The sequence below is a fragment of the Dermacentor silvarum genome, chromosome 1 (assembly GCF_013339745.2).
Source record: "Dermacentor silvarum isolate Dsil-2018 chromosome 1, BIME_Dsil_1.4, whole genome shotgun sequence".
NCBI lineage: Eukaryota > Metazoa > Arthropoda > Arachnida > Ixodida > Ixodidae > Dermacentor > Dermacentor silvarum.
This window is the reverse complement of record NC_051154.1, coordinates 441,999,527-442,026,293: the sequence shown is the minus strand read 5'-3', so window position 1 is coordinate 442,026,293 and position 26,767 is coordinate 441,999,527. Positions and strand designations below refer to the sequence as shown.

Sequence of the window (26,767 nt, the reverse complement as noted above, 5' to 3'; positions counted from 1 at the left end):
TCTCTCTCGGTCGGCTCGCATTGAGCATGGTGGATACGCGCAAGTCTGTCGATAGATAGCACCACATTTTAATAAGTATATTATGAAAGTGGTCGCTATTGTGTTATCTTCTGAAACTTGTTCGACTCTGGCACTTTCACTAGGCGTTATCTCCGTTTTCGTCTTGCAATAATGTTTACGCGGCACTGTCCCTTAGTGTCAACGCCACCTTACATTCAAAGGAAAAAAAGAAAGAAAGAAAGAAAGAAAGAAAGAAAGAAAGAAAGAAAGAAAGAAAGAAAGAAAGAAACGCAGAAATAATCCGCACCAAAGGCGAGACAAAGTGCATCAATATAGCTCCAACAGGCTGCTCTGTAGACTACTTCATTTGGCATAGCAGCTGTCTCTGGTCTAGAAAGGACTCGCGGCTGCCTGCAGCGGGACATGCTCGCGCGTCGCGTCTCACTCAGCGGAACCAGGGCCCGCCGTGTGCACGAAGAGGCGCATGCACGGCGATGACTATAGCACGGTGGATCTCCGAGCGTCTCCGTCTGGGCCGCTCGCAAGGAGGCGCTGGCGACCCTCCCTCCTCGTTCTGCAGTGCGCGGCCGGTGGCGCCGCCCCTCCTCGCGCGCGCACTGCTTGAGCCCTCCCCTCGTGCCAGCGCCGCGGCTGCCACTCGCGCGGGCGGCTTCAAGCGGCGCTGCACGTGTGGGCCAGCGTTGCTGTGCGGCAGAGCGGAACCACTCCGGGAACCTCGTGGTTGCTCCGTTTGGGACGCCGGCGGGTGAGCTCGCTCTTCCCTATCAACCGTGTGCTTGAATGGAGCTATTAACGAAGGGTCATTAACAAGGCTAATGAACGAAAAAAGCCAACAGTCTCACCTGACTTAATGACTGTTGGCTTTTTTCGTAAAGTGCGCAAAAAAAGCGGAAAAAAAAAGAAAAGCCCGACAGTGCGCATAATATGCGCACAAGTGCTTCATGACAAAACGCCAATGAGCTTGCTCCAGAAGCACGAGCTTACTGTTAAGACATAGATGTTATCTTCCGACTTTGATTCGATGCCGCTTCGAGGTGATGGTCAACGCGTGATAAGGTGTGGCTGTGCACATGTATCGTCCACGTTACTCGTTCCTCTTGGCTGACTGACGGCGGTTTCCGGTTCATGCCTTGCGCCTTCAGAACTTATAGCGACCCGGTGTCTGTTCACAAGCCCACTCAGCCCAATTTCTGCTGCAGACGGGTGCCCCTGCGACTGGCACTCTTTTGAAGGATGCACACCATCCTCACGAATGGATCTCGTCAACTGTAGATTTTATCACGAGTGCAAATATCGCGTTGCACACCTGCGCGCATTCGAGTAAAATTTCATCTGAAGGCAGCCACTTTCGCATATCGCTGTGTCCGAGCCGTAGGTAAAAACAGCGTCGCTACCTTGCTTCCGCTCTAATTTTTGTGCCCCGCTTTTTGCAGTATTACGGAAAGATGAACATTTTTGTGCTTCGTACATGCACTGTGGATGTTTAGTCTGAATTACGCACCATCCATGTGCCGGTACTAGTTACGGTGAGGCTGAATCGGGCAGCGTCTGCTCCCCAACCTCCGTCATATAGTCAAAAGTGCAACAACAACAACAACAACAAAAAGTACTTGCAGTGCTTTAAGTATTCAAGGCAGCGCACTCGCGACCTCCGGTCATCGGCTCAACCCGGATGGCAGAGTAGGAAACGGACTCAGAAGCATAATAGCCACCACATGGCTGGCCTAGCTGGCTGTTGGCCAAACCTAGTCGAGCTAACCGGAATATGTTAGCCTGATCCTGTCGCGAGTACGGCGAGTGCAGCAGAAGTTGCAGCTGGTAGCTATCGTGTGATACTTTCTGCGCGCGAAAAATAAACTGTATAGTTGTTGAGTAACTCTTGCTGAGTTGACCGTCTCGAGTTTCTTCGATGCTCTTCTACTCTTGGTGGAGAAAGTGTTGAGGAATATTGTTCCACCTTCGACTTGCCTGCGTGCATTGCACCCTCGCAAGTTAAGAAAGTCGGCGCTCTGCAGACCACTTCATCTCGATCACTTCCAGAACCCTGAGAGGATAGTGCAATCTTTTCTGCCTCGTTTTTTTTTTTAATTTAAAGTGAGGTTATTTTTCTTTCTTTCCTCGCCGGCGTATAGCGGGGGTCATTGGTTTCTCGCCTTAGAAATACGTGAGCCAGCCTCCAGTATACATCATTGCATGTTGACCGACAAATTAGTGCCAGTGAGCATACCTCGGTTTGGCGTAACAAAACAATGAGTCGCGACATAGAGCCTGCACATACTATAGCGTCAGCTCACAGGGATCTATAAAGTACACAGACCTACCTCTCAATGGAATAACGCATCTTTAGCGAAGTTACGGATATGGGGCCGGATTCACAAAATTTTTCATTCGTAAGTTCGCTCTGCCATTGGCTGGCTGCCTTCTCTAATGATATATCTGGCATCCGCATCGGTTACATGGCTCCTTACAAAAAATTATTGCGTGAGAAGTTTTTGTGAATTCGGGCCATGGTGTTAAACGTTGCCATCGGTGGTCATGTGTCGTGAACGGACGTCTAATGTGTTCTATAAAACACCAATATAGCTTTCTACAACGTATGTACAATGTATTCCGCAATAACTATCAGAAGGACACTAATAAAGTTCTTCATCCATCCATCCATCAGAAGGTAAGCGATCTCACAAAATATTTTTCAACGACACTGTAGGTAAGATAGGTTTAGATACGTAAATATTTCACTCAGAAATACTGAAGCTGAATGTAAACGAAAAAACTGCTTGCGGAATGGTCATGTAATTTTTTTCTGGAGTTTTACGTGCCAAAACCAGTTCTGATTGAGAGGCACGCCGTAGTGGAGGGCTCCGGATTAATTTTGACCACCTGGAGTTCTTTACCGTGTGCTACAACGCAAGCACACAGGCGTTTTTGCATTTCACCTCCATCGAAATGCGACCGCCGCGACCGGGATTCGATCCCGCTGCCTCGTGCTCAGCAGCGCAGTGCCTTAGCTGACTGAGCCACTACGGCGGGTAATGGTCATGTAATCAATGGCAGTGCAGTGAATAGAGCGTTTTAGAATTACGGGACCGCTATCCGTCTGGCGTACAAGAAAAGGCAGGTGGAGAGTAGGGTCTCGGGTACGCAAAGCAGCTAAGGGTTGCTATTTCTAAAAATCATTAGGATTTTTCTTCCAGATTATTCTGCGGGCAATCGGCAGAATCGCGATCGACTGAAAGTCGGTGACGCCGCAAATTATAATAGTAACGTCATTGTTAAGTTGGACGTCCAGGTTGGAGCTGAGCAGCACCTCCTCCCATGATTGAGGGGAGTGGTAAATATTCTACTTCGTGCATCGAGGCTGGGTTCCTATTCACAAAACGTTATTGCGCTAAATTTGTTCGTAAGAGCAAATGCCAGCCAATCGGTCAATCAAGGGCTAATGTAAGCCAGACCCCGGGGCCGAATTCACAAAGCCTTTTGTTGGTAAGTGCTCTTTAATATTGGCCGGTCACCCTGGGCCCGAACTCACAAAAACTTCTTACGCTAGAATTTTTATAAGAATTTTAGCCAATCCAGATGCCAGACATATCATTAGCCAAGGCGGCCAGCCAATGGCGAAACTAACTTACGAAAGAAAAGCTTTGTGAATCTGGCCCCTGGGGCGAAATTCAACAAGCGAAGTTATGAACAAATTTTGGCGTAAAAAATATCTTACGAAAAAAGCGTATGCACGAAGCTAACACTGTTCGTAAGATCAGCAAGCTTGCGGTGCCCGCCGCTGCAAAGATGAGCGCCGTAGCCAAGAAAATGCGTATATGTAAGGGCAGCACAAGTGCGAACTGCAGTACTTCCGCCAATAGCAAGCGGAAGTCGATTCACAAAACCTTACCAGCCGTCGCAGATGATGACTTAAGAAGACATTTCTACGAAAGGGAGGTAACAGGAGGGGGGGGGGAGTCTTACGAAAAGAATTATGGCTATCTGCGCCGCTCGAGCTAACACAGGTAGCCGTTGGAACGCGCTGTTGCGGCTGATTGGCCAGACGGCACAACTGATAGCCGGGGATGCCGCGTGCTTATATCTTTGTGGCACGCTCTGATTTGTAATCTCAAAGTGCATTGAGCTGTTTCAGTGCATAATTGTACTGAGCGTGCGCTGCTGTGGAAGGCAGTAACATTAATGCTGTGCGGCGAACTTCTGACTAATGTCTGATAGGCTGTGTTTCTGCATGCGTGCAGTAGCCTGAATTTTCATACTCGTTATCACACTCTATTGGGTGTTTGCAAACAGAAGTACAGTGTCCGTCCCTGACAACCGTCAAATTTATCATTGATGTGTTTGGCGCCGAATTCTGTCGTATTTCTTATAGTTTGAGCTTTCTCTTGCTCATAGGGCTGCGGATGATAATTTTTTCCAACGCTTTCAATCTATAATTCTCCATGCGAGATGAAACAATGAAAAAACGCCTAAACGTTTCTTATCAGCAAAAATTGTTACTGTTGCACAATTCGCTGTCGTCTTCTGTGCTGTTAGCCTCAGCTTTCTATTATGTAGCTCATAGTAATAATTCAGCACAAAGTTGAAGCGACGTAGTGTCTGCGCCCACGGTATTCCTCATTCTGTGGCCTACGGTGTGGACCAATGTATGCGTACGACGGGCGACAATCCTGCCTATGATATGACGTGGGACGTCAATACGATGAGATAAAAAGAAGAAATGGCGAATAGAACGACGTACCACCATTGGTACGAAAATCATGGGGACTGCTTGAACAAGAGTGATGCTATGTAATAAAATACACCTCACGAACGAAGCGAACAATTGTACACACACATACACACGCGCGCGCGCCCCCAGTTTATGTTTATATAACCACACGGATGACATAGAAAAGCGACAGCTGACGACAGTCATCGTCCTCTTATGATTGGCTGAAGATTCTTATTCTAAACCACAGACTAAAAGCAGTCCTAGGGGAAATGGGGTCACTTACGTTTTTCAGTCGCTTCGTGCGATGTTATTTCTATAGTTTCCTCCTCTCATTTACTCTCACCTAAGAAACCCTTCATAGGCGTTTGTGAATCCAGCGCAAGAATTTTCGTCCAGCCGGCAACGATCTTAGGAGGCTCCGAGCCTGCTGCGCAGTAGTCACGTCAACATGACAGCGCGAAAAAGCCGGCCACAGTGGCCTGGTATCGCGAAGTAAACAATGTCAAGCGTGCCTGACGCTATGCGCGGTCACTAAAACGCGTTGTATCAGCATGATCAGCATTCACGTCGCTCGAATTGTGTAAAGCCCCTATATTTATAAAAGTAGCGCCATTCTTAGATCTTGCCGCCACCGCGCTCACCCCGGCGCTTCCTCCTCGCCCTCTCTTAACCGCCTCCTGTCGCCCCCAGCCTCCTCCGCTCCCCCATTGGCCAATCCGTGTCACGTGGAAGTTCGCGTCGCGCTTTTATATATTTTTTTCTTTCCAGCGCGCTCCGACTGCCATTCTCGGGCCTGTGCGACGAAAGTGCTGTACGCACAAACGGATCAAACGTGTTAGGGACAAGAACTTCGTTGTGATGGCATGCTGCTGCGCCTTAAGTTGCCGCAACCGACAAGGCGAGGGCAAAAGGCTTTTTTTGTTTACCATCCGGCGTGCGCAAACGCTTGCTGCACACTTGATATTTGCGCCGTCTCGCATCGTCGCGTTGCTACTTCCAAAACGGCATTATTAAGACCAGTTACTGACTGACGAAGCAAAATCGCGCCTCAAAAACGTCTCTGCAGGGCGCGATCGAAGTTTTCCTCTGATTTCCTCTGGTAGCGCGTTAGCTGTCGTCTGCCACGGCAGGCCCGACGCAGGCGGCGCCACTGTCGATATCGCGCCTCGATCGCGCTGGTCGCGCCGAGCGCGATAGTGGAACGGAGGAGGAGGGAAGTGGATGGCGCTACTTTTATAAATATAGGGGCTTTAGAATTGTGCTGCCTTGTGCGCTCTCCCGGTGACGCACAGTTCGATCACTTAATTCAGTGCGTTTGGACAAGGCAACCACATTTGTATGTAATTAGCAGTGTAAGGGCATATCGTTTGAATTGTACTGAAGGACTGAATGAACTTCACAGCAAGGCCATGGTGCTTTTGAGTTGACAAAAAATTGACAGTCACTTATGCACACGCCTAAGAGAGTGAAGGCGAAAGCCTGCGCGCTGCAGGAGACATTTATTAAATTACTCGAGATTGCCATTCGAATGCGTTGGTAATTCTTATTACTTGTTTGTTCCGACCAAAGGTCGCGGGCTCGAGTGCCTTAATTGACGCTACCTTAATTAACTGTGACTTAAGTAACCTTGCCCTAATTAAGCCCAAAGGTTGTGGTTTCGACTCCCACCAAAGGTCGTGGGTTCGAATGCCTTAATTAACCCTATAATAATTACGTGTGCCTTAATTAACTTCGCCTTAATGCCAAAGGTGGTAGGTTTGACTCCCACATCAGCTCGAGGGTTCGACTCCCACCCAAGGTCGTGGATTCGAGTGCCTGAATTAACTGTATCTTAATTAAAACACGATGACCATGGTGATTTACGCACCATCAAAATTGTTGCGTGAGCGTTTGCATTTACGCGTAGGTAAGACACGGTGCCGGGTCGGTGTACGTAGTAGGTGAATTACTACACCGAGTCGTTTTCGTGCCCGATTATGTAAAGTACCTGTTACATGATCACTGCAAATAACCATTCTGTACACTGTATATATTCAACATCATTTTATATAATGTGACAGTTTATGTGCAACTGAGCGTTTCCGTGGGTCTATGTGGTTATATGTGAGAGGGCGTGGACTCGGATATTTCGAAAACGTGCCGCGTATACAATGCTCCGTACTTTGTATATTTTGTCGTCCTAGTGGAATTGTGCCGTCACTGACTCAGTGTTCGTATCGTTTTTTGTTGAAATCAACTTTTCCTAAAACACGATTTCACTTAGACGACACGGTTTTGGCCCAAGGACGTTGAAGGTCGACTGAACGATGCGACATATAAGGGTTTCGCCTTGATAATGTATTTCATTTATGTGTAACTTCCATATTTGCCTTCAGCCACAGCGCTCGTATCCGCAACTTCTGATGTTTGGACTCTGCCTCGGTGATAGTTCTGGCTTCACATGTTGTAATTAGTCGCAAGAAAAGTGGAAAACTACTTATCAAGAAAACGGTCATGCAAGAAGACACAATCTCTCCAGTTATATTTAATGCATGCTTAGAAGATGTATTCAAGCTATTAGACTCGGAAGGATCAAGGGCCTTGCTCAACGGCGAACATTTCAACAACCTTCAGCTTGCCGATCACATTGTCCTGTTCCGCAACGCTGGGGACACATTGCAACAATTGACTGAGGACCTTAACCGAGAAAGTTTAAGAGTAGGTTAACAAAGATAATGTTGAATAACCTGTCAAGCGAACAAGAATTCATGATCGGCAGTCAGGCTCTAGAGTGTTCACAGGAGTAAGATTATCTTACTCCTGTGCCTGCATTAATCCAGGCCGGCATTACCAAATCGTGACCGGGAGCTCGCCGCTGTCGTTGAAAAGAAAAGTGTAGAATCATTCCATTCTTCAAGTACTATCATATGGGGCAGAAACTTCGAAGTTAACAATGAAGCTTGATAATAAGTTAAGGACCACTCATACACGCGATGATGGAACGAAAAATGTTATGCCTAACGTTAAGAGAAAGGAAGAGAGTGATGTGGCTCAGAGAGCAAACGGGGGTAGTGGTGGTTGAAATTAAGAGGAAAAATAGGAGCATGGCAGGCCACGTAACTTATAGCCCTGGCAGGCATAGGTGGTCCATTAGAAATACAGACTGGGTGCTAGAGGAAAGGAAGCGTTGTCGAGGACGGCAGAAAATTAGGTGGGGCAATGAAATCAGGAAATGCGCAGGCATAACTTGAAATCAGCTACCACAGGTCAGGGGTAATTAGAGATCGCTGGGAGAGGACTTCGTCTTGCAGTGAAAATGAAAGTACGCTGATGACGCTTTAGAACATCCAACATTCGTGCGGAATTTTAACGGACGCTCTTGAGCAGCATTTCGCTACGTACTGCGAAGCCGCATTCACAAGTACGGTGCCGTGCAGTATTCTGACGTGCACTTGAGCGTCTGTTCTTATGAGCCTGGTAAATTTATGGCAATGTTGGCGCTGAGCATCGTGGTGATGTTGAGTGATTAGCCTTGACTTCTATGAGGTGCCACTTGTGCTATGACAGACAGTGTAGTTAAGGACTCCAGGCCCTGACATCGCCAGCCTATCATTTATTACCGCTCTCCAAGATTGATGTGTACGCCCCTTTGAGCATTTCGCCTCTGTCGGAATGCGATCGCCTGAACCTGCAAGAAAAAGCTCTTGACCTGGTGCGAGGCATCATCGTGTTTTATCAGCTGAGGAGAAGCTAATAAGAAGTGATGAACGCTGATACAATGTGAAACTGTGTCAGGCAGCGTAAGTTGCAGGTGTGCATGTTGCGTAGTGAAGTTTTCTGTCATAATTTGGGAGTATTGATAGCCACGGCGTCCTCTTGCATTTCTTTTTTAGGGCTGTTCAATAGCTCTCCGTGCCCTCGACAGTGATCCTATATGCGAAGGGAGCGCGCGTTTCGTCGTCGGTTGCTACTTGACGACGTCGTCGACCAGCCCCTTGGATGGCACGGGCTGGCGAGGGAGCTGATATTCAGCTTACGCGCGGCATTAGAACCGCACCTCTAACCGTATGCCGCGTGATCACATACCGCCCCAGTGAACTTACGGGTGCAGTTTGCTTTGCCTTGATGCCATATGAACTACATATTATGCAGCCTTTTTTCATTTCCGTAAATAGTATCGAAATACAGACATTTAGTAGCTTTGTAATAGGGTGGTGGTGGTAGGGGTGTATACAGGCGGGGTGAGCATGGCAGACCTGGCCGCCAATTGTTCCCACTGAGCATCTCTTTCTGCGCCAAATATGTCACCATGTGTCCATTAGTCCTGTCTCTCGAAGAAATGGGAGCAGAATGGATAACAGTTTCACTGCGATTCTTTTGACGGCGGTGCCAAGGTAGCGAAGCTTCCATAGAAGCCCATATGTTCAAAATATGGCGGCTTTTCGGCGGTTCATGCGGCTTAGCGCCATCTGTGTGAGGAGGAAACACTTCCGGCGGAATAAAAAATAATTTGATGTCATATCCGTTAAAAACAGAAGTGACGTCATTTTGTTCTCATAGGCGCGAAACTTGTTTCCGGAAGCCTGCCATTACAGCTGTATATTCAAATGCCCCGCCATTCGACTTGATAGGCGTTCCGAGGTTTCCGCGCGGAAAGCGATGCAGGAAAAGGTCAGCCGTATGGGTCGAAATCGCATCGCTGCACAGAAGATACTTTCTTTGGAGGCCGCCGAACGCTTTGGGCGTAGATTGCGTGGAGTGCTCGTCTTTTCGTCACACGCCAAGCCCGTCGGCCAGAGTTGTCGCACGAAAACAACTAATTTAAACAATTTTCTGGCGGTCGCAGCTCACTACTTTTGACTGAACAGGTTCAGAAAAAATGAAACTACCGGCGTCACCAAATTTTGACAAACGTCGACAAGCAAAACAACACAACATATCAGGGGGGCGTATTGTAACAAGTGAACTTTACGAGTGCGCACTTCTGCCCATTGCAAAAGCTGCATTGCATTGCAAGTGATAGCGGCGTCAACGCCCGCCACTATCGATGGGTGCACTAACGGTGGGTGCTGACGAAAGGTATTTATTGATAATGATCAAGTAAAATAGAGTTTTATCTTCTTTCCTCGTCATGCGTATATAAAATGAATTAGGAATTTTATTTTCATTGAATGAATCTGACTGTCTCTCGCTTTAATTTTTTTTAAAATGTTTATTTTTTCCCAGTGTTTATTCCCTCCAAACATAGTCGCGCTTCAATCGCTGCTCCCATAACCACCCTTGCTGATGTTGGTGACAATTGGTTCTGAACCGCTTTTCACCCAAAGCTTCGCGACCTATGTGGATCGACCTTGGCGGTCCGGTGAACGGACGAGTACGTTTGAGCCTGTAGGCGCTGTAGCAGACGCCGGGAAAAGGAAGCTGTTGAATAGAGGTGTGCAGTGATTTGCTGTAAGAATATAGCCTCCACTATACATGCAGGACGTGGGTTCATGCTATCAGTTGACCGCATTTATTTCATTTCTTGCCCTTTAATCCTGGCTTTGCGTCCTCCTCGCTCTCATGAGACGCCGTAGGTTAAATAAGCTGCCACTTCGTTTGTACCCTTATCTCAGCGTAAGAACTTCTCGGCTAAGAAATTGCGTACAAACAGCGCAGCTTAGTGAGTTCAGCCCCTGATTCTTGCGCCAGCAACAGTGGCCGAACTTACAAAGTTTTTTCGTTTGTAAACATTTCTCAGGATTTACCAGATGCCTTCGCTGATAATATATTCTGTATCGCGATTGGCTACCGCTTCTTCTTAGTGATATCTCTAGTGTACGAAGTGATGTGCATACGATCCGGGATACATTTCTGGATAATTATGTTTGCGTTCACCGCACTACAGCCATAGTTTCCATAGCATGCCGGGCTGCGCAGCTGTTCTATCAAGCGCCAGTAAAATTCTCAACTCTGGTGCATTGCGCATAGTGTGTGCGGGTTGTCTCTCAAATTTACAACATTTTTCATGGGCGCGCACTCGCCACGTTTCGGATGGCCATCGACTCTGCGGGGAAGTCACCTTACCCTTTTGAGTGGGGATCTCGGATCGAAGCGCCGTCAGCGAAGGTTGTTGAAAAGAGAATTCGTGTAGCAAGTGTCGCTGGAAGGCTCTCAAGTCGGCCTGAGAAAGTAAACCGTGGGCAGTAAAATTGGCACAATAGGTACACGCCGATCAATCGGATGGCGGTTCGGAACGGAAGCTAACGTGGCTGTTTCACTTTTCTAACTGTGCGCTTTTCTTTTTTTGCTGAGATTTAATTTACCTTCTTCAGAAAAGTGATTTACGTGGGGTGTTCTTCAAAGAAACAGCAGTCTGCGCAGAAAGTCTTCATTTCGGACCACGTTACTGAGGAGCAGATTATCGATGAGGGAGGGGCTAGTTGAACGGAACTGGTGACAAGGAGTGAAAAACGAGAAGCCGACTGCTTGGCGAGCTTGAGATCTGTAGTATTTCTGCTGGATTGTGTTTACCTTTTACTGAAGAAATAGATAAAAACAGAGCGACGATTCGACACAGAGTGAATACACAGAATCATCGCGTCTTCCTTCACGTCTTCCCGCTCTTTATTTCTTAATAGCTATAGTATTTCCCATCACGATGCTGTTCCGCGCAGTGAGCGTCATATGCATAATTTCATTCCTGTATTGAATAGTTGAGGATGCTTCACGCATACAACTCTCCTTTCAAATCTAAGTAATGAATGTATAAAGGACGTTTTTTTTTCTCCCGTACAATTTTTTTATATAAAAGTAATGAAGGCAGCGAACGTGGCGTTGTTGCAGACGACATCCTAGGCGAGGCGGACATACTTAGACCTAGTAACGGGAGCTTCAGAAGTCTAATTAACAAATAATCATTAGTTATCTTTATTTATTAGTGGCCTTCGGGGCAGTTGTCTAAATAGTCCATTTGGAGGCAGCGACCTTTTGATGCCCACCTATCTTGTAAAAATCTTAAAAACTTCACCTAATTCGACATATTCACCTTCGAATTCCTAAGCTCAACCGACGCAATATCGAGACTGAGCGCGTCCCGCTGCGCGTCAGACAGCAACGCCCCGTGAACAAGTGTGGCGCGAAGTTTGAATGATAGCATGCCGCGGCAAATGATGACCCGACACACAGCCGCACAGCGTGCCGTATCAGTAGCTGCCGCGACAGGCCGCGACGTTCGGTTTCAAACTCCCTTGCGTTTGTCACGGGGCGTTTAGGTCTGATATGATAGCGTGGCCGCCTATTCTGGGCCGGTATCTTGTAGTGATGCCTTTCCGGTAATTATGCCTTTTCGCGCTTATCGCGCTTTGTCAGTGGTCAGAGCGACGGTCCGCTCACGTTATCAACGGGATCAGCCGGCTGTGAGCGGTGGATGATAAGACTAGTCTAGAATAAGTCATAAGGCATCGCTACAAAATCGCGGCCCTGCACTCCCGCGGCGCTGAGTATCCATATTGCCTGGATTTATACGGTTAGAATTCGATGATAAATACCTCGAATTAGGCGCGAATTTCAAGATTTAAAAAAATGAGGGTGCATTAAAATGTGACTTCGGAAATACAGTCCTATCTGATATGTAATATCAGTTCTGCGTAAGCTCGCAAAGTGAAAGGGAAGATTGTCATCCACCCGATTGTGGCATGAAGTAAACCATATCTCAGAAAGAAAGCCTCGCAGTTGAAGGAAAATTTGTCCTGGTCCGGGTTACGAACCCGGGACTTCAGCGGGGCGGTCAGTCTACCAATTGAGCTAACCGAGAGGCGAGCGGATCGCAGAGCGAGGGCGAATTAATTCCTAACTCGAAGCGCTGGGACACTGAATATGGTAAATCAGTTCACGAACGGGAGAAATTGTCATCCACCCGTCTGTAGCTCTTCGTCTCACTAAAACCTTACGAACAAGTGCTCCCCCCCCCCCCCCAGAAGTCGTGTATGATATTACATTCAACATACTGGATGACTTGTAGCTTGATTTTAATGAAGCCTCGCTCGTTAACACACGCGTATTACTCTTATTGTCTGATGTGCGCATGCGAGTTCGGTATATAGTTCCTATAGATAAGCAACTTGTAGCGCGATTTAAGTAAAAAAAAAAGTGTGGGATCAGTGGAGGCAGAATCATGCCACTGGCAATTTCTATCACGTATACGGCGACTGAAGAATGTTTACTTCTAGAAAATTTACGGGGCCACGACTGAGATTCGTTCATTGTCAGTTTTGCTTCCACAGACAGCGCTTTGAAGATATAGCTCAAGGCTCGGGTGGTCTGTGATGTTGATACTGAAATTAAGACTACGTCCACTTTTGTAGCCTACACCGTATACGGGATGCGAATTCGTGCTTATGCTTGAATTGTTTTTAAGAGAAGATGCCAGCCAGTTGTAATAACAGTATGTTATCGACAGTGGCCGGCCATTGGTAAAGAGCACTTATCATTGGATAGTTTGTGAACTTGGTTCGTTATGGGAGGCGCAGGCTTTACGTGCCAACATTTTTTTTAAACATGAAATCTTTTGTATTATATGCAGGTTGCTACGGTACACTCGCCCGGCATACTTTTGCCGTTATTGGAAGCGCGGCCCGAAGCGCAACGAGTAGCGTGAAACAAGATGGTTAATTGGTTAATTTGTGTTTTATGGCGCAAGAGTCACTGGAACGAAACGCCGATAAGGCAAAGATAACGATGGGCATTGCAAGCCCACCGGGACACAGAACCGGTGTCGAATGGCCACTTGATATTCGCGCTATCGCAGATTTTATCGCTTCCTTGGGGTTGCCGAATGGCTGTGCTCCAATGTGTGCAACGTAGGCCTTCTTAAAAACAATGAGTTTACCTATACCCTTGTCACACATGCAATTTCAACGATCACAATACAAACGTGTCCGCTAGCTTCCTTGGCTCCATCAACGGGAGAACGAAGCCAATGAGAGCTTTGAAAATTTTACTGGTCGTTGGCTTCAGTGGTCCTTGAAAGTGCATCTGTGATAAGGGTAGTTAAGGAAGATTTTTTTGCAGAATACCTTCAAATTATGTAACGCAGTAAGTATCGGGGCAAGAAAAAAAATTGTAAAGCATTGAGGCATCGAGAGAGAACTCATGACCTCATGAGAGCGCGTTTCGTTGGTCTGTTGACTATCTTGAACATGCACCGTTCAACAGGAAAGTTATGCCGGTGCGCTGAAAGCGGTATCAACTGCAGTAAAACAGTTATGCGAAATGGAACCGAAATCTACGGGGCCTTGTGATAGAGGCAGCCAAAGTGCCATGTAGCGATCCGGCATATTATAGTTCTGGCCATACCCGTCAGTGGACAGCTTGAAATTGCTGGGGCGCTATAACGTAAAGCTATTCCCAAACTGTTTTTATTCCAATCTCCTGACCTCAAATTTACGTAACCAACGGAGGCAAGCATTGGGCGGTGACCCGCAGCGTTGTCTAAACAACCCAATCAAACACTCTCCGCGTTTATAGGAGGTCACCTTTGTTCACTTTCAAAACGAACAACATTGCCTGCTCTAAGAAGTGTTTGTTATCTGAATGGCTGACAAGAGGCGAGGAGCATGCTCTAGTGGGGAGGGTTTCGATGGGGCCGAGCCGGTACAGTGAAAATAGATAACCGCCTGAAGAAGGTGGTCCCGGCTTCTCCGATTGGTCCACTTCGCCTTACTTAGCTTGCGGTGGCTGGTCGAAAATCGCGGCGGCGTGCAACGAAAGGATAAGAATGCCGCTAAAACGGATCCTCAGAAAGGAAGAGCTGGCAGAGCGATGTCGTGTACGTGCCGAAAGGGCTCGATAACGTTTTACTGCCACGCGAAAAGGTTTATCGTGCCCAAATAAATACATGCTCGCCAGCACGTGCGAGTAGCGAGGGCCTGGGCCGGTATTTTGTAGCGATGTGTTATGCTTTATTCTATACTAGTCTTATCATCCACCGCTCATGGCCGACTGATCCCATTGATAACGTGAGCGGACCGTCGCTGTGAACACTGACCAATCGCGAAAAGGCATTAGCATCGGAAAGGCATTGCTACAAAAGACCGGCCCTGAGCGATCGGCAGGCAGCCATCTTCTATTCGTTTCGGAACGGGGCAGTCTGTGGCTAATCAGGAAAATTTGCAGTTTTGTTCGGCGTATCAATGCATTTTTTTCGCGTACACGTCACTTTGACGCGGTGAGTTTTCGCGCTTTTGTGAGGTAGCGTGACAGACAGGCGAAGTGGGCGCAGACCGAAAACATTGGACCAATAGCAGAGGGCTAATGATGAAAAGGCGTCGAATCAGGAATATTTATTTTTTTGTGGTTTAATCATGCATAATTACTGTGTAAACATTACATCAGATGGGGAGCTATCGTGGTTTTCATGACGTCGCGTGACAGACAGGCGAAATTGGAAGTGGCCCGGAAATGTTTGGACCAATCGTGGTGGACTGATTACGAATTAAAATAGAAAAGTTTGGAATAGCTTTACGTTATAGCGCCCCTGGTCCAAGCACGTGTGTCATTTGCCTGTTAGTGCCAGTTTCGGCAGTGTAGATAGCTGCGAGCCTTTCTAATGCTTTCTTTTCATGAATTTGAGTTGTCGCGAAGAAAACTCCTGACGTGCCAACACTGTCTTACGCCACCAAAGGGCAAAAGCTGGCGGTTTCTGCGTATCAATAGTGCCATAGAGAAAGAAATTCAACAAGGGACACTCCCATAGAGCCCAGCGGCCGAATTGACAGCAGCGCGCCAAACGGTCGGTGTAAATCACTTCCGGTTTCGGTTTTTGGCGCGCGCATTTTGAACGCTAGCTAGCACGCCGGCTGCGTTTTTTTTTTTTTTTTGCCCGACCGCGCACGGTCTTCGTGCGGAATCGGTTTATTGTGTGGTAAAAATGATTGCGAACGATCTTGTCAAGTCCCATCAAATCTGTGCCACGTGCAATTTCACAAAGTAGACACAAGACTCCTTGTGAAATGAGGAAAGATTTATTTTGCTCTATATAAAAGCTCGTTCCGCGCTTTTTGTGCGTTCATCCAACGTTGTGACCCCAGGTAAGCCGTAGTTGCGAAACAGCATGTTACAAGCATGTGTCATTTGGTATTTAGATATTGGAATACTGCGTGTAGAGGCGAAACGTGCGAAAGCTGTGAATGGGCGGCATTACAAACAAAAGCAATTCGCTTTTACATATATGGCGTAGAAAAATACACGACTCATCCCAAACACCCTAAAATACGAAAACATCTGATTTCCAAGCATTCCCCCATGTCCGGGCATTATTTCCTGCACTTTAGCCGCACAAATACACGGACAACTTCGCGTTTGCAAAACTTAAAGCCCCTATATTTATAAAAGTAGCGCCATTCTTAGATCATGCCGCCACCGCGCTCACTCCGGCGCTTCCTCCTCGCCCTCTCTTAGCCGCCTCCTGTCGCCCCAGCCTCCTCCGCTCCCCCATTGGCCAATCCGTGTCACGTGGAAGTTCGCGTCGCGCTTTTGTATATTTTTTTCTCTCCAGCGCGCTCCGACTGCCATTCTCGGGCCTGTGCGACGAAAGTGCTGTACGCACGAACGGATCAAACGTGTTAGGGACAAGAACTTCGTTGTGATGGCATGCTGCTGCGCCTTAAGTTGCCGTAACCGACAAGGCGAGGGCAAAATGCTTTTTTTGTTTACCATCCGGCGTGCGCAAACGCTTGCTGCACACTTGATATTTGCGCCGTCTCGCATCGTCCCGTTGCTACTTCCAAAACGGCATTATTATGACCAGTTACTGACTGACGAAGCAAAATCGCGCCTGAAAAACGTCTCCGCAGAATGCGATCGAAGTTTTCCTCGGATTTCCTCTGGTAGCGCGTTAGCTGTCGTCTGCCACGGCAGGCCCGACGCAGGCGGCGCCACTGCCGATATCGCGCCTCGATCGCGCTGGTCGCGCCGAGCGCGATAGTGGAACGGAGGAGAAGGGAACTGGATGGCGCTACTTTTTATATATAGGGGCTTTAGCAAAACTTGGCCTCGGGCGACGCGACGGTACGATACATACACAGACGGACGCAACAGGCACTCAAGACAAATGCGTGGGTGCAAAGCCTGTTTTCAGTCCTTTAGAAGACGGTATTTTCGAATTACAAGTTTCTGATATGTTCCTCGGCGTTATCGTTCGCGCGTTCTGCCGGCGCCAGCCAGACACTCCCATGTTATCACTCCTGGCAATCGCCCATCGTGTTTTCAAGAGACGTGAGTACCGAAAGAGGTATATGTTGTTGCGGGGCCACAAAAAACGTCACAAACTTGTCCCTCCAAGATTCATTACACGCCAAACCTAACTTTATCACCACGGCCGAGCTGCTTATCGTTAACGGCGTCACAGCGCGCTGTGCGGCCAGCGTGCTTCAAAAGTACCCTAGAAAGTAACAAAATTAGTTTTCAGTAATGTCTGGCGTCAGAGAAAGCGGCACAAACTTCTCCTAGTAAGATGCCCTAGACTATACGCACCACGGCCCAGTTAGTTCTCGCTAACTGCGACACGGCGCCCTGTGCGGCCAGTGTGCTTCAAAAACCGAAATAAGTTACAATAATCCCCTAGGAAGCGTCGGAAACATGTCCCAGCACGATTCATTAACTCAAATTAACTGCATCAGGATGGCCGAGCTGTTTTTCGCTAACTACGTCTTAAGTATCGGTCCCGTGCCGTAAGCCTAATTGCATCGTAGACTGTGCAACAAAATTTCTCACCTTGCCGTAGTCCAATAGTGCAGTGGTGTCTTGTCCCAGTGCAGAAGGAACGCAAGAATACGCCGAAAGCCAAATAAACCACGTTACATTAAAAGAAAAAAAAGAGGGGGAGACAGACGGGTCGCCGCGCGCGAGCGCTCAAACGCGCGCGCAGCCGTCCTCGCTGGCTTCGGGGGAGTGTCTGGCGGATGACGCATGTATCTGGCGCGTCATTGACCTGTGGCTAGGTAAGGCAAGGAAAATAAGTCGCAAAGCTTAAGTTCATTTATACGCAAAACGTTTTAGTTTTCGCGGCAAAGAATTAAAAAAATAAATGAATGCCTGTTAACTTAAGTTCACTTTCTTTTTTTTCGATGCTCGCGGCAGCTAACGTTCGGTGTCAAAAGTATAGATAGTATTCATGTGACGTCACGCAGCCATATCTCACCGCGCAGGTACCCTAAGATGGCCACTACGATGACGTCAGTGAAACGTATTATCACGCGCAAACTGTTTTGCTTTTTCACGGCTATTGTTTTTCACCGGTTTATCATTGTTATCGCTCTGATCTTCGGCGCAAGACGCGCTTTTTGTTGCTGTTTCACCGGTTTATCATTGTTATCGCTCTGACGTTCGACGCAAGACGCGCTTTTTGTTGCTGTCATGCTGTCATGTTCCTTGCTTACGCCCCTTCTCGATCTGCAGGTACCCCAATATGGCGTCCGCGATGACGTCCGTGCAACCTATGTATAGCGTGACGTATGGTGACGTGTTTCCTGTTGCCAGTTTTTGCCGAGTGTCCCCTCTTGTTGAATTTCTTTCTCTATGATAGTGCCATGCGACATAGTGCGACTCGCATATCCCGTCTTTAGCGCTGTTAAGATGTTGCCATACCAACTATCTCGCAACCAGACCTATAGTATACGGTACTTAGTGGGAGCCCCTTTCACTGTGCGGGCCCCCCCTCTGCATGGCTTTGCGAGCTGCTTTTGACGGCACGTTATCCTGCAAGCGCGTCGTTTTCACGTTCGCTAGTCCCTTCTTTCTTCCCTTCCTTGTTTCTGCCGTCTCCCATTTCATCTACTTCACTCATTGACTTTTTCATCTTTACTTTCCATTTCTTGCGCCACTGCATAGCATCCTTTCTTCCGTTGCTCAAGTTTCCAGCTCTTCCATGTATATGTATAACAGACTACACGTACGCTTACAGATAGCTTCCAATGTTGCACAGCGTAACTTAACACTGCCCAATGATGAGATGCAGACAGGCCGCACACCACCGCAACGTTGCAAACGCAACCAGGGAGATATAAACAGGCGGACAGGCGAGAGTGCGCAATTCCTTCTGCGCACGCCCTTTATCTCGCTGCTCGCTTAGCGTCTTCAGCCTATAGACGTCGCGTCACGGCTGCGTGTAGGTTGTTGCTGGGCCATTTCAGCCAAGTCTGTCCGATGTTTCGCGCCTAATTTCGCAACGACGACGACTTCACTGCGGTTGCAAGCCGCCCAAGCGCTGCTCGGGAACAATTCCTGGCGTGGATCACAGCATCAATGAGATGGTCCATATAGGCCCACTCGTCACAAGAACTTTGCCTTGAAAATCTAACTCCAATGGTCATGCTATTGACGTTTATCTTCACTGCCTACATTGTTTCGACTAAGAACTATCAACGCAGCTCTCGTTTCAACGATGTTTTTCATATTACCCAATTATTACATAGATCAAGTACAAAAAAAAAAAGAAAAAGAAAGTGCAGCGTGATACAGCGAAAAAAAGTGCAGCTTTATTTCCACGCGCATAATATTGTGAGTTCATACTGAAATGTCCTTTATACCCGCAATGATCGCTTAGTGAATATGGCGAGCACGAGGTAGGGGGATCTATATATTCCCGAGTGCGGCGGCTGCATTCTGCTGAGGTGGAATAAAAAAAGGAGGAACGGGTTGAAACGCTATTCAACCTCTACTTGACGTCAACGAAAACACTAAGTCTTCCTGAGTGAGTTGGGGGTGAGAATTGGCTGTATAAAACATATAATTCCTTCTGAGAGGTTCGAAGTGTCTCAAACGACAGTGTTAGCGTCTTCAACCAGGAGCGTGGCGCTTCAGCGACAGCGTCTCATAACGCTAGCCGCTACGAGGGAAGAATGCGAGAACGCTCTCCTTACAACCGATATCAATACCACCGGTACAGCACGGTTGTACCATCGGTACTACCGGTACGATATATGGTGGTACCACTGGCATCGGTACCACTCGTACCACCCCTACAACTGGTACCAGCGGTACCACCGGCATCAGCCCACATTTTTATACTGCACGGTGCACATGCCCATGGGAATGGCTTTTAACTGGAATGCCTTCGGGATCCTCCCACATTTTAAACTGCACTATCTCCGGAATCGGCGCACGAAAGGGTCAGTAACACAAACCCAGTACAGCAGTGGGACTAACTCGCTAGGACATTGTCCTTAAAATAAACCGTTCGTGTCCCCAAGCTTTGTATGCACGTCAGAAACACAAACCCAGCACAGCAGTTCGGCTAACTCCTAGGACATTGTCTTTAAAAGAAACCGTTCGTGTCCCAAGCTTTGGATGCACGTCAGCGAGCCCCAAAAGGTCAGTATTAATCTGTAACCAGCCACTATGACGCATATCACAGCCAGATTGATATTTTCGCACACAAAACTCTATAATTAAATTAAATAACATTCCTAACATTTCCCACAATGGCGTTTTTCACAATTCGACAAAGGACGAAGAAGGTACACACTGGACATGCACTGACTCTCAACCGACTTTTTATGACTTCAACTGACCTCAACGACACCATGGTCTTATCGAGACACTGAACACAGTCCGTGCGTGAGATAATTAAAGCCTTTCACATCAGAAGAGCAATGCTGTGTCAGTCAACCGGTGATTCGGCTATCGGACAAAGAATTTGAATATTTCATCAGCACGTGCGGCCGCCTAAGATAGGTGCCACCGAGACACTTCACATTTGATAATGTGCCCAGATGAGAGCAACCCGTTGCGGGGGATTCTTCACAATTTATAAGATATATGGATTGCTTTCTTCATGTTTTCCAATATAAGAAAGCCAGTTAAAAGTCAGCGCATGTCCTTTGTGTACCTTCTTAAATTAATTTAATTATGGGGTTTTACGTGCCGAAACCACGATCTGATTATGAGGCACGCCGTAGTGGGAGACTCCGGAAATTTTGACCACCTGGGGTTCTTTAAAGTGCACCTAAATCTAAGTACACGGGTGTTTTCGCATGTCGCCCCCATCGAAATGCGGCCGCCGTGGCCGGGATTCGATCCCGCAACCTCGTACTCAGCAGCCCAACACCATAGCCACTGAGCAACCACGGCGGGTTTGTGTACCGTCTTCGTATTTCGTACAATTGTAAGCGCTGCCGAAACTACATCATCAACGCGTACGAACTCGCTTAGTTTCCTATCCTAATGCGGAATGTTCTTGCTGCCTTAACATGATCTTTGGACCGCAGTTTTGCAATCGTTCTTAAAGTAGCACGCAATATAAGAAGTTAAACAAACGCAAGGTAGGAAAAATGTCAAGCTGTTCTTTGGATTCTGTAGAACTCTGTGCGAAAAATTGAAGAAGGTAGTTGTGCGGTGATGAAAAAATCTGTAGGTCGTACTTATCACTATCTGTCATTCTTCTCAATTCATAACTGCCTCATCCTAACACCTGGTGGCAAAAATATAGATGCGTTCGTTATGCTTGGAATGATTACATGATTTTTACTAGCCTACTTCAAAACTATCTCTGACATCTGGTCCAGAAGTTGTATGTTGACAAAGCGTCTGGTTGCTTGGATGTTAGTGACATTTATGCCACGCGTTTCAGCGCAACAGAGGGGAAAAGAGAGAGAGCGAAAAATCGTCTGCCCTCGTGTGCGCCAAGTAGAACTGGGCCTACTAAACATACAATCGCACTAAGCCCAGAAATGTCTAGAAACATCTAGGTGGAAATCCTCGTTGTGTTTGAAGCGTATTCTTCTATACCGGTTTCGTTTCTCTTCATTTTTTTTTTCATTACCGTCCTTCTCGGTATTTATGAGCTCAGTGTAATATGAAACGTCGCCTCGCACCTTGCTCTTGTATTAGCTGGTCATCGTGTGAGCTTGAGATTTTAATTGCCGCCTGTAGCAGTAGTAGCAGAGTCCATCACGCGTTGTTGCGTGATGACAAAGGTCCGATCGTCGCGGGCAGAATGGACAAGTCTGTCGATGGCCAGTGACACTCCGCGAAAGCGTGTCTGGAATTTGGTTAACCCCGCCGATTAACATTTCATGTTTAACAGTTGCTAAAGGCTGAGCCATGTAGAAAAGAAGTGATTGATCGAAATGTTCGTGATAGCACAACACAAGGCACGGCCAATAGAAAGGAAAAGCAACAACAGGGCGCTGGTTGGTCATTTTTCCTTCCTATTGTCCGTGTCTTCTGTGGCGCTGTTACGAACCTTACGATAAATCCTAGCCAATTGGCCCAACTTGCCGTCTTGCTGCAAAGAAGTGATTGCTTTCGATCGACCATTGTTAATGGTGACTGATGTCACTGAGACCTTCATGCGTAATAATTAGCAATACAAATAACCATTCTCAGCTAATACCCCTGTCATACAGGCAAATTTAGCGTCACTTCGTGCCACCGCACTTGGCCGCACAGAGAATCACTGCTACTCCGGTAAGGGAAGTTTCATTTGGAACTGATAATAATGTCAGTGGGCAATCTAGTAGGAGCACATTATATGTTTATTTTAGGCCATGTTTGCAAGCTAACACTGAACTATAGCGAAAAAAATATTTGGCATGGATTTTAACATAAAAAGTAGTTAAAAGTAGTTCAGTGCAACCGCACTAACATGAGAATTTGTCGCGAGCCATGACAAGACAGCATTACATCCAAGGTGAGCAGAGAAAAAAATCGTAGAGCGCATTTCATACGATTGCAGACGGAAAGAGAAGACTTCTAAAATGTAACATAACACACAAAAAATACATTTAAATCATTGCGGATCCTTCTTTCAGTATTATTCCATTTATTTTAAAGCAGTTTTGCGAGGGTGCTCAAATCCATTCAGCGAAGTTAGCTTAACGAACACAATCTTTGACGAGTGCGTCCTACAGCGAGTGTTACTTCCACGAGACAACCTGCGAATGACACTTGACCTCGAAGTGCACTCGCTCTTTGCGACACTAAATTTGCCCGTGTGTCAGAGGCACGACATCTTTATTATGCTGAGCCTAAAGGCCCATTTATTTGCAGATTCGAAACTAGCTAACTTTAAGCATTCTCGGTTACTAGGAATTCCCAAACTATCACCAGTTTCGACACCCGCTCATCTTCAGAATCTATCATGACGTACACGGAACTTCTCCAAAACTTTTTTTTTTCCTTTTTTTCACGCTTCTGCACAGGCCCGTGCAGAATTTTAACCAATCCGGAATCTTTGTGAATCTGGGGCGCTATAACGTAAAGTGATTCCAAACTATTTTTATTCCAAACTACTGACGTCAAATTTACGTAACCACCGACGTAAACATCGAGCGGTGACCTGCAGCGTTGTCTGAACAACCAAATCAGACACTCTCCTCGTTTATAGGAGGTAACCTTTGTTCGCTTTCGAAACCAATAACATTGTCTACACTAAGCGGTATTTCTTATCTAATTGGCTGACAAGAGGCGAGGACTACGCTCTAGTGGAGAGGGTTTCGATGGGGCCGAGCCAGCACAGTGCAAATAGATAACCGCATGAAGAGGGTGGTGCCGGTTCTCCGATTGGTCCGCTTCGTCTTACTTAGCTTGCGGTGGCTGGTCGAAAATCGCGGCGGCATGCAACGGAAGGATAAGAATGCCGCTAAAACGGATCCTCAGCAAGGAAGAGTTGGCAGAGCGATGTTGTGTGCATGCCGAAAGGGCTCAATAACGTTTTACTGCCCTGCAAAAAGGTTTATCACGCGCAAATAAATATATGCTCACCGGCAGGTGCGAGTAGCGAGGATCTGAGCGATCGGCGGGCAGCCATCTTCTATTCCTTTCGGAACGGGGCAGTCTGTGGCTATTCAGAAAAATTTTTCAGTTTTGTTCGGCATATCAATGCATTTTTTACGCGTACACGTCACTTTGACGTGGTGAGTTTTCGCGGTTTTGGGAGGTCGCGTAACAGACTGGCGAAGTGGGCGTAGCCAGAAAACATTGGACCAATAGCAGAGGGCTAATGGTGAAAAGGCTTCGAATTAGGGATGATTATATTTTTTGTGCGGTTTAATCATGCATAATCAGTGTGTACACGTTATATCAGATGGGGAGCTATCGCGGTTTTCGTGACGTCGCTTGACTGACAGGCTGAGTTGGGAGTGGCCCGAAAATGTTTTGACCTATCGTGGAGGCTGATTGCAGAAATTAGAATCAAAACAGTTCGGAATCATTTTACGTTATAGCGCCCCTGCCCCCAGATTCACACAGCTTTTTTTCTTTCGTAAGTTCGATTTAACACTGGCTGGCCGGCTTCGCTAATGATATGTCTGGCATCCGGATTGGCTAAAATTTGTTCTTACGAAAAATTCTAGCTTGAGAAGTTTTTTGTGAATTCGGGCCCACGTTACTAACCGTTCGCCTGCATCAAAAAGCAGCGCCCTCAAACAAGCTGCATAGCAGTTCGTGGCAGAGCTGGCGCTTTATCTGTCGCGCCCGCCTGCGACTGCGCGGTGCCTTGGTCTTGATAAAGAAAGAGTGCCGATAGGTGATGGTTGATGCGACGTAGAAAGAGTGCGCTAACTCGTATGGAGGGTGTCCGAGGGCGCTGCATTTGGATGTGGGCGGGCGTTTAGCCACGTGTTAGTTTTCATTTTTCGCGGGTTTTCTTTATAAGTCGGGAAAAAAATAAACGAGCGGGAAGTACTTCACTGAAAACATACCACTTCAAAGATTCTTTCACTTTTTGACAAACTCTTCATTGACTGCATTTACAGCATTTTTAGCGTATCATGGATGCTGAATACGCTGTTTTGATACTTCAACATTTTGATTTAAGCTTCGAAAACTTGACGAATAGCGTGTAGTAGCGTTTTTTTTTTTTTTGATAATCGGTGCGAGGGTTCAGTTGAGGATAGTTCATCAAAGAAATTACTAAATAATTAGTTACTACACTAATATTCTTATAAGTGAAATAAAATTTCATTGCTTTCTGCGCGAAAACGTGCTCTCTATGGCGAGAAATAAACGTGCACAAGATGTTCTAAATTTTCTTGATGTAGTTCCATGTTTGGGCATTACAGGCCTAAAAACGTCCACTTACACATTATGACAACGTAGCCGTCCTTGTGAAAACAGTAATAAAGATATATACGCACAAAGTGTCAAAGAAAAGAGATTGTGAAAAAATAAAAACGAGAGAGGAAATGAGGCAAAGCAACTGACATTATCAAAACCCAAGGGCACTTTTTTCCCACAACCTTATCACGGACGCGCTTAACATTGCTGATCACTCGTTACATTGAAACTTTACTAATGCATAGCGAATACTATGTCGAGCCCGAATGTTCCTGTTAATTGCGCCTCGGCCCTTGTCCACGAAAAGCTAGGCCAATTCCTCCCGGGTGTTTGACGGATGCAGAGCCATGTGACGAGGTGCGTGCGCGTGTAACGCCAACGACGACAGAAGGTGTCTCTCGATGCCGGCGTGTGTACAGGCGGCCCCGTACAGTGTCCCGTCAGCTCGGTGCGGGCGCCGCCTCGGAATCACGTTGCATTCCGACGCAGCCAGAGGGAGGCGCAGAGAGAGAGGAGCGCTGTAAAGATGCCAGGGCTCCTTGGCGTGCAATGCAAATGCAGAAGCACCGTCCGCGGGAGGCTAGTTCAGGCACGCTATATATAGTGAGCCTTGTATACCCGCACCGCCTGGACGCTCCGGCGGGGATGGTGTGAGTGTACGTATAGTATAGCCTACTTACTGTGCCAAATTGCGCCCCCTCCCCGCCACCTTCGAGCTGAAGAAGAGAGAAAAATAAAACCACGATGCTAATTAGCCGAGTTCAACAAGCGGAGGCAGGCGAGTACGAATTGCGGATGCCATAAGTCGCAGGCGTATCTTTGCTGGTTTGCGCGTATTTTTCTGAAGTTTTTTTTTTTTTTTTTTTTTTTTTTTTTTTGTGGTGACCTAATTTACCACGGCTACTATTACGTAGCCGTGGCAATTTCGTCTCATTAATAAGACTGCAGCCAGTTATACCGCTACACTGTCTGATTGTGTGGCAAAGCTCGTACATTCTGCGGTGTGATGCCTCGTTTCGGCGCTGGCGTAACGCAGGCATTTGTAGGAGTGGCAAAGTAACTGTGCGCTGAGTAACTGAGCCTGCGCTACGAGTTTATATTCAGCCTTCCTCCACTAGGGTGGGACTCGCGAACCGTCTTTGGTTGAATGAGCACTCATCGACCGCGAACTTCATGTCGTCATCGTGCTCTGTTATCCGCCGAAGCGGGCTCTGCTCGGGCTACGGCTGGTGGGTCGTCGTCCATATATAAAGACGGAATGTGCAGGCTAATTAATAATGCAGAATATAGCAACGGCAGCGACAAGCAGGAAGGAATAAATGGAGGCGAAGAGAAATAGCAAGGAACGCACGGGACGAGAACTGGACGAGGGGGGCAGGAATCCGGTCCTTCCCGTCTTCTGACTAGCTTCCCGTGTCCTCGACACTGCGAAGCCTACCTGGCAGGCTAGCCCGCTCTCAGGGGCCTGATTTCGAATCAGATTTACATTTTCCGCCTTTGCGATAATGCAACGAATGCAGGTGTTCAGTTCGCACTTATCGCTAGCGACCAGAGGAATAATGACGCTCGCGCACAAGGTGCAGTGTTTTGGCGCGATATCATCGCGCAGTTGCGTCGGCCAGGGTCTTGCCGCGGCCTAGTACGCAGACACACAGTTGTGCGTCTGCTTGTCTGTTTGCGTCACTTGTCCCATGACACACGGATGCCTCGCCTGTCACAACCGGTCATTCCAGCCCACGGCCACTCTTCCGAATCCTTCGCTGCCGCTCCAATTCGGGAGAGTGCCCCCAGCTGAGGACCTTTCGAAACTCTCCACGACACAGGGTCTTTGTCGAGAATCTCCCTCGGCCAGGACTTCGATCAATAAAGTAACAAACGCAGATGCGGTCTTCTTCCACCAAGTATGCCACTTTCTCTTTCTGATTAATTTTGTCAGTCCTGCACCAACTAAAGGTGCCTCGTATATCTGTCCTTGTTTTTTTGTTTAGTTTTTTGTTGTTGTTTTCCTTTCAGAAAGCA

The 26,767-nt window shown here is 47.2% G+C and overlaps 1 protein-coding gene across 1 annotated transcript in view; it reads left to right on the top strand.

Annotated features, from left to right (window-relative positions):
* The first annotated feature begins 668 nt into the window (after nt 1–668).
* LOC119437733 (collagen alpha-1(XVIII) chain) overlaps nt 669–26,767 on the top strand; it is a 288,239-nt gene continuing 262,140 nt past the window's right edge. The window contains exon 1 of the mRNA XM_037704702.2: nt 669–766. The gene's annotated coding sequence lies outside the window, so the exon portion shown is untranslated. The remainder of the gene's footprint in view (nt 767–26,767) is intronic.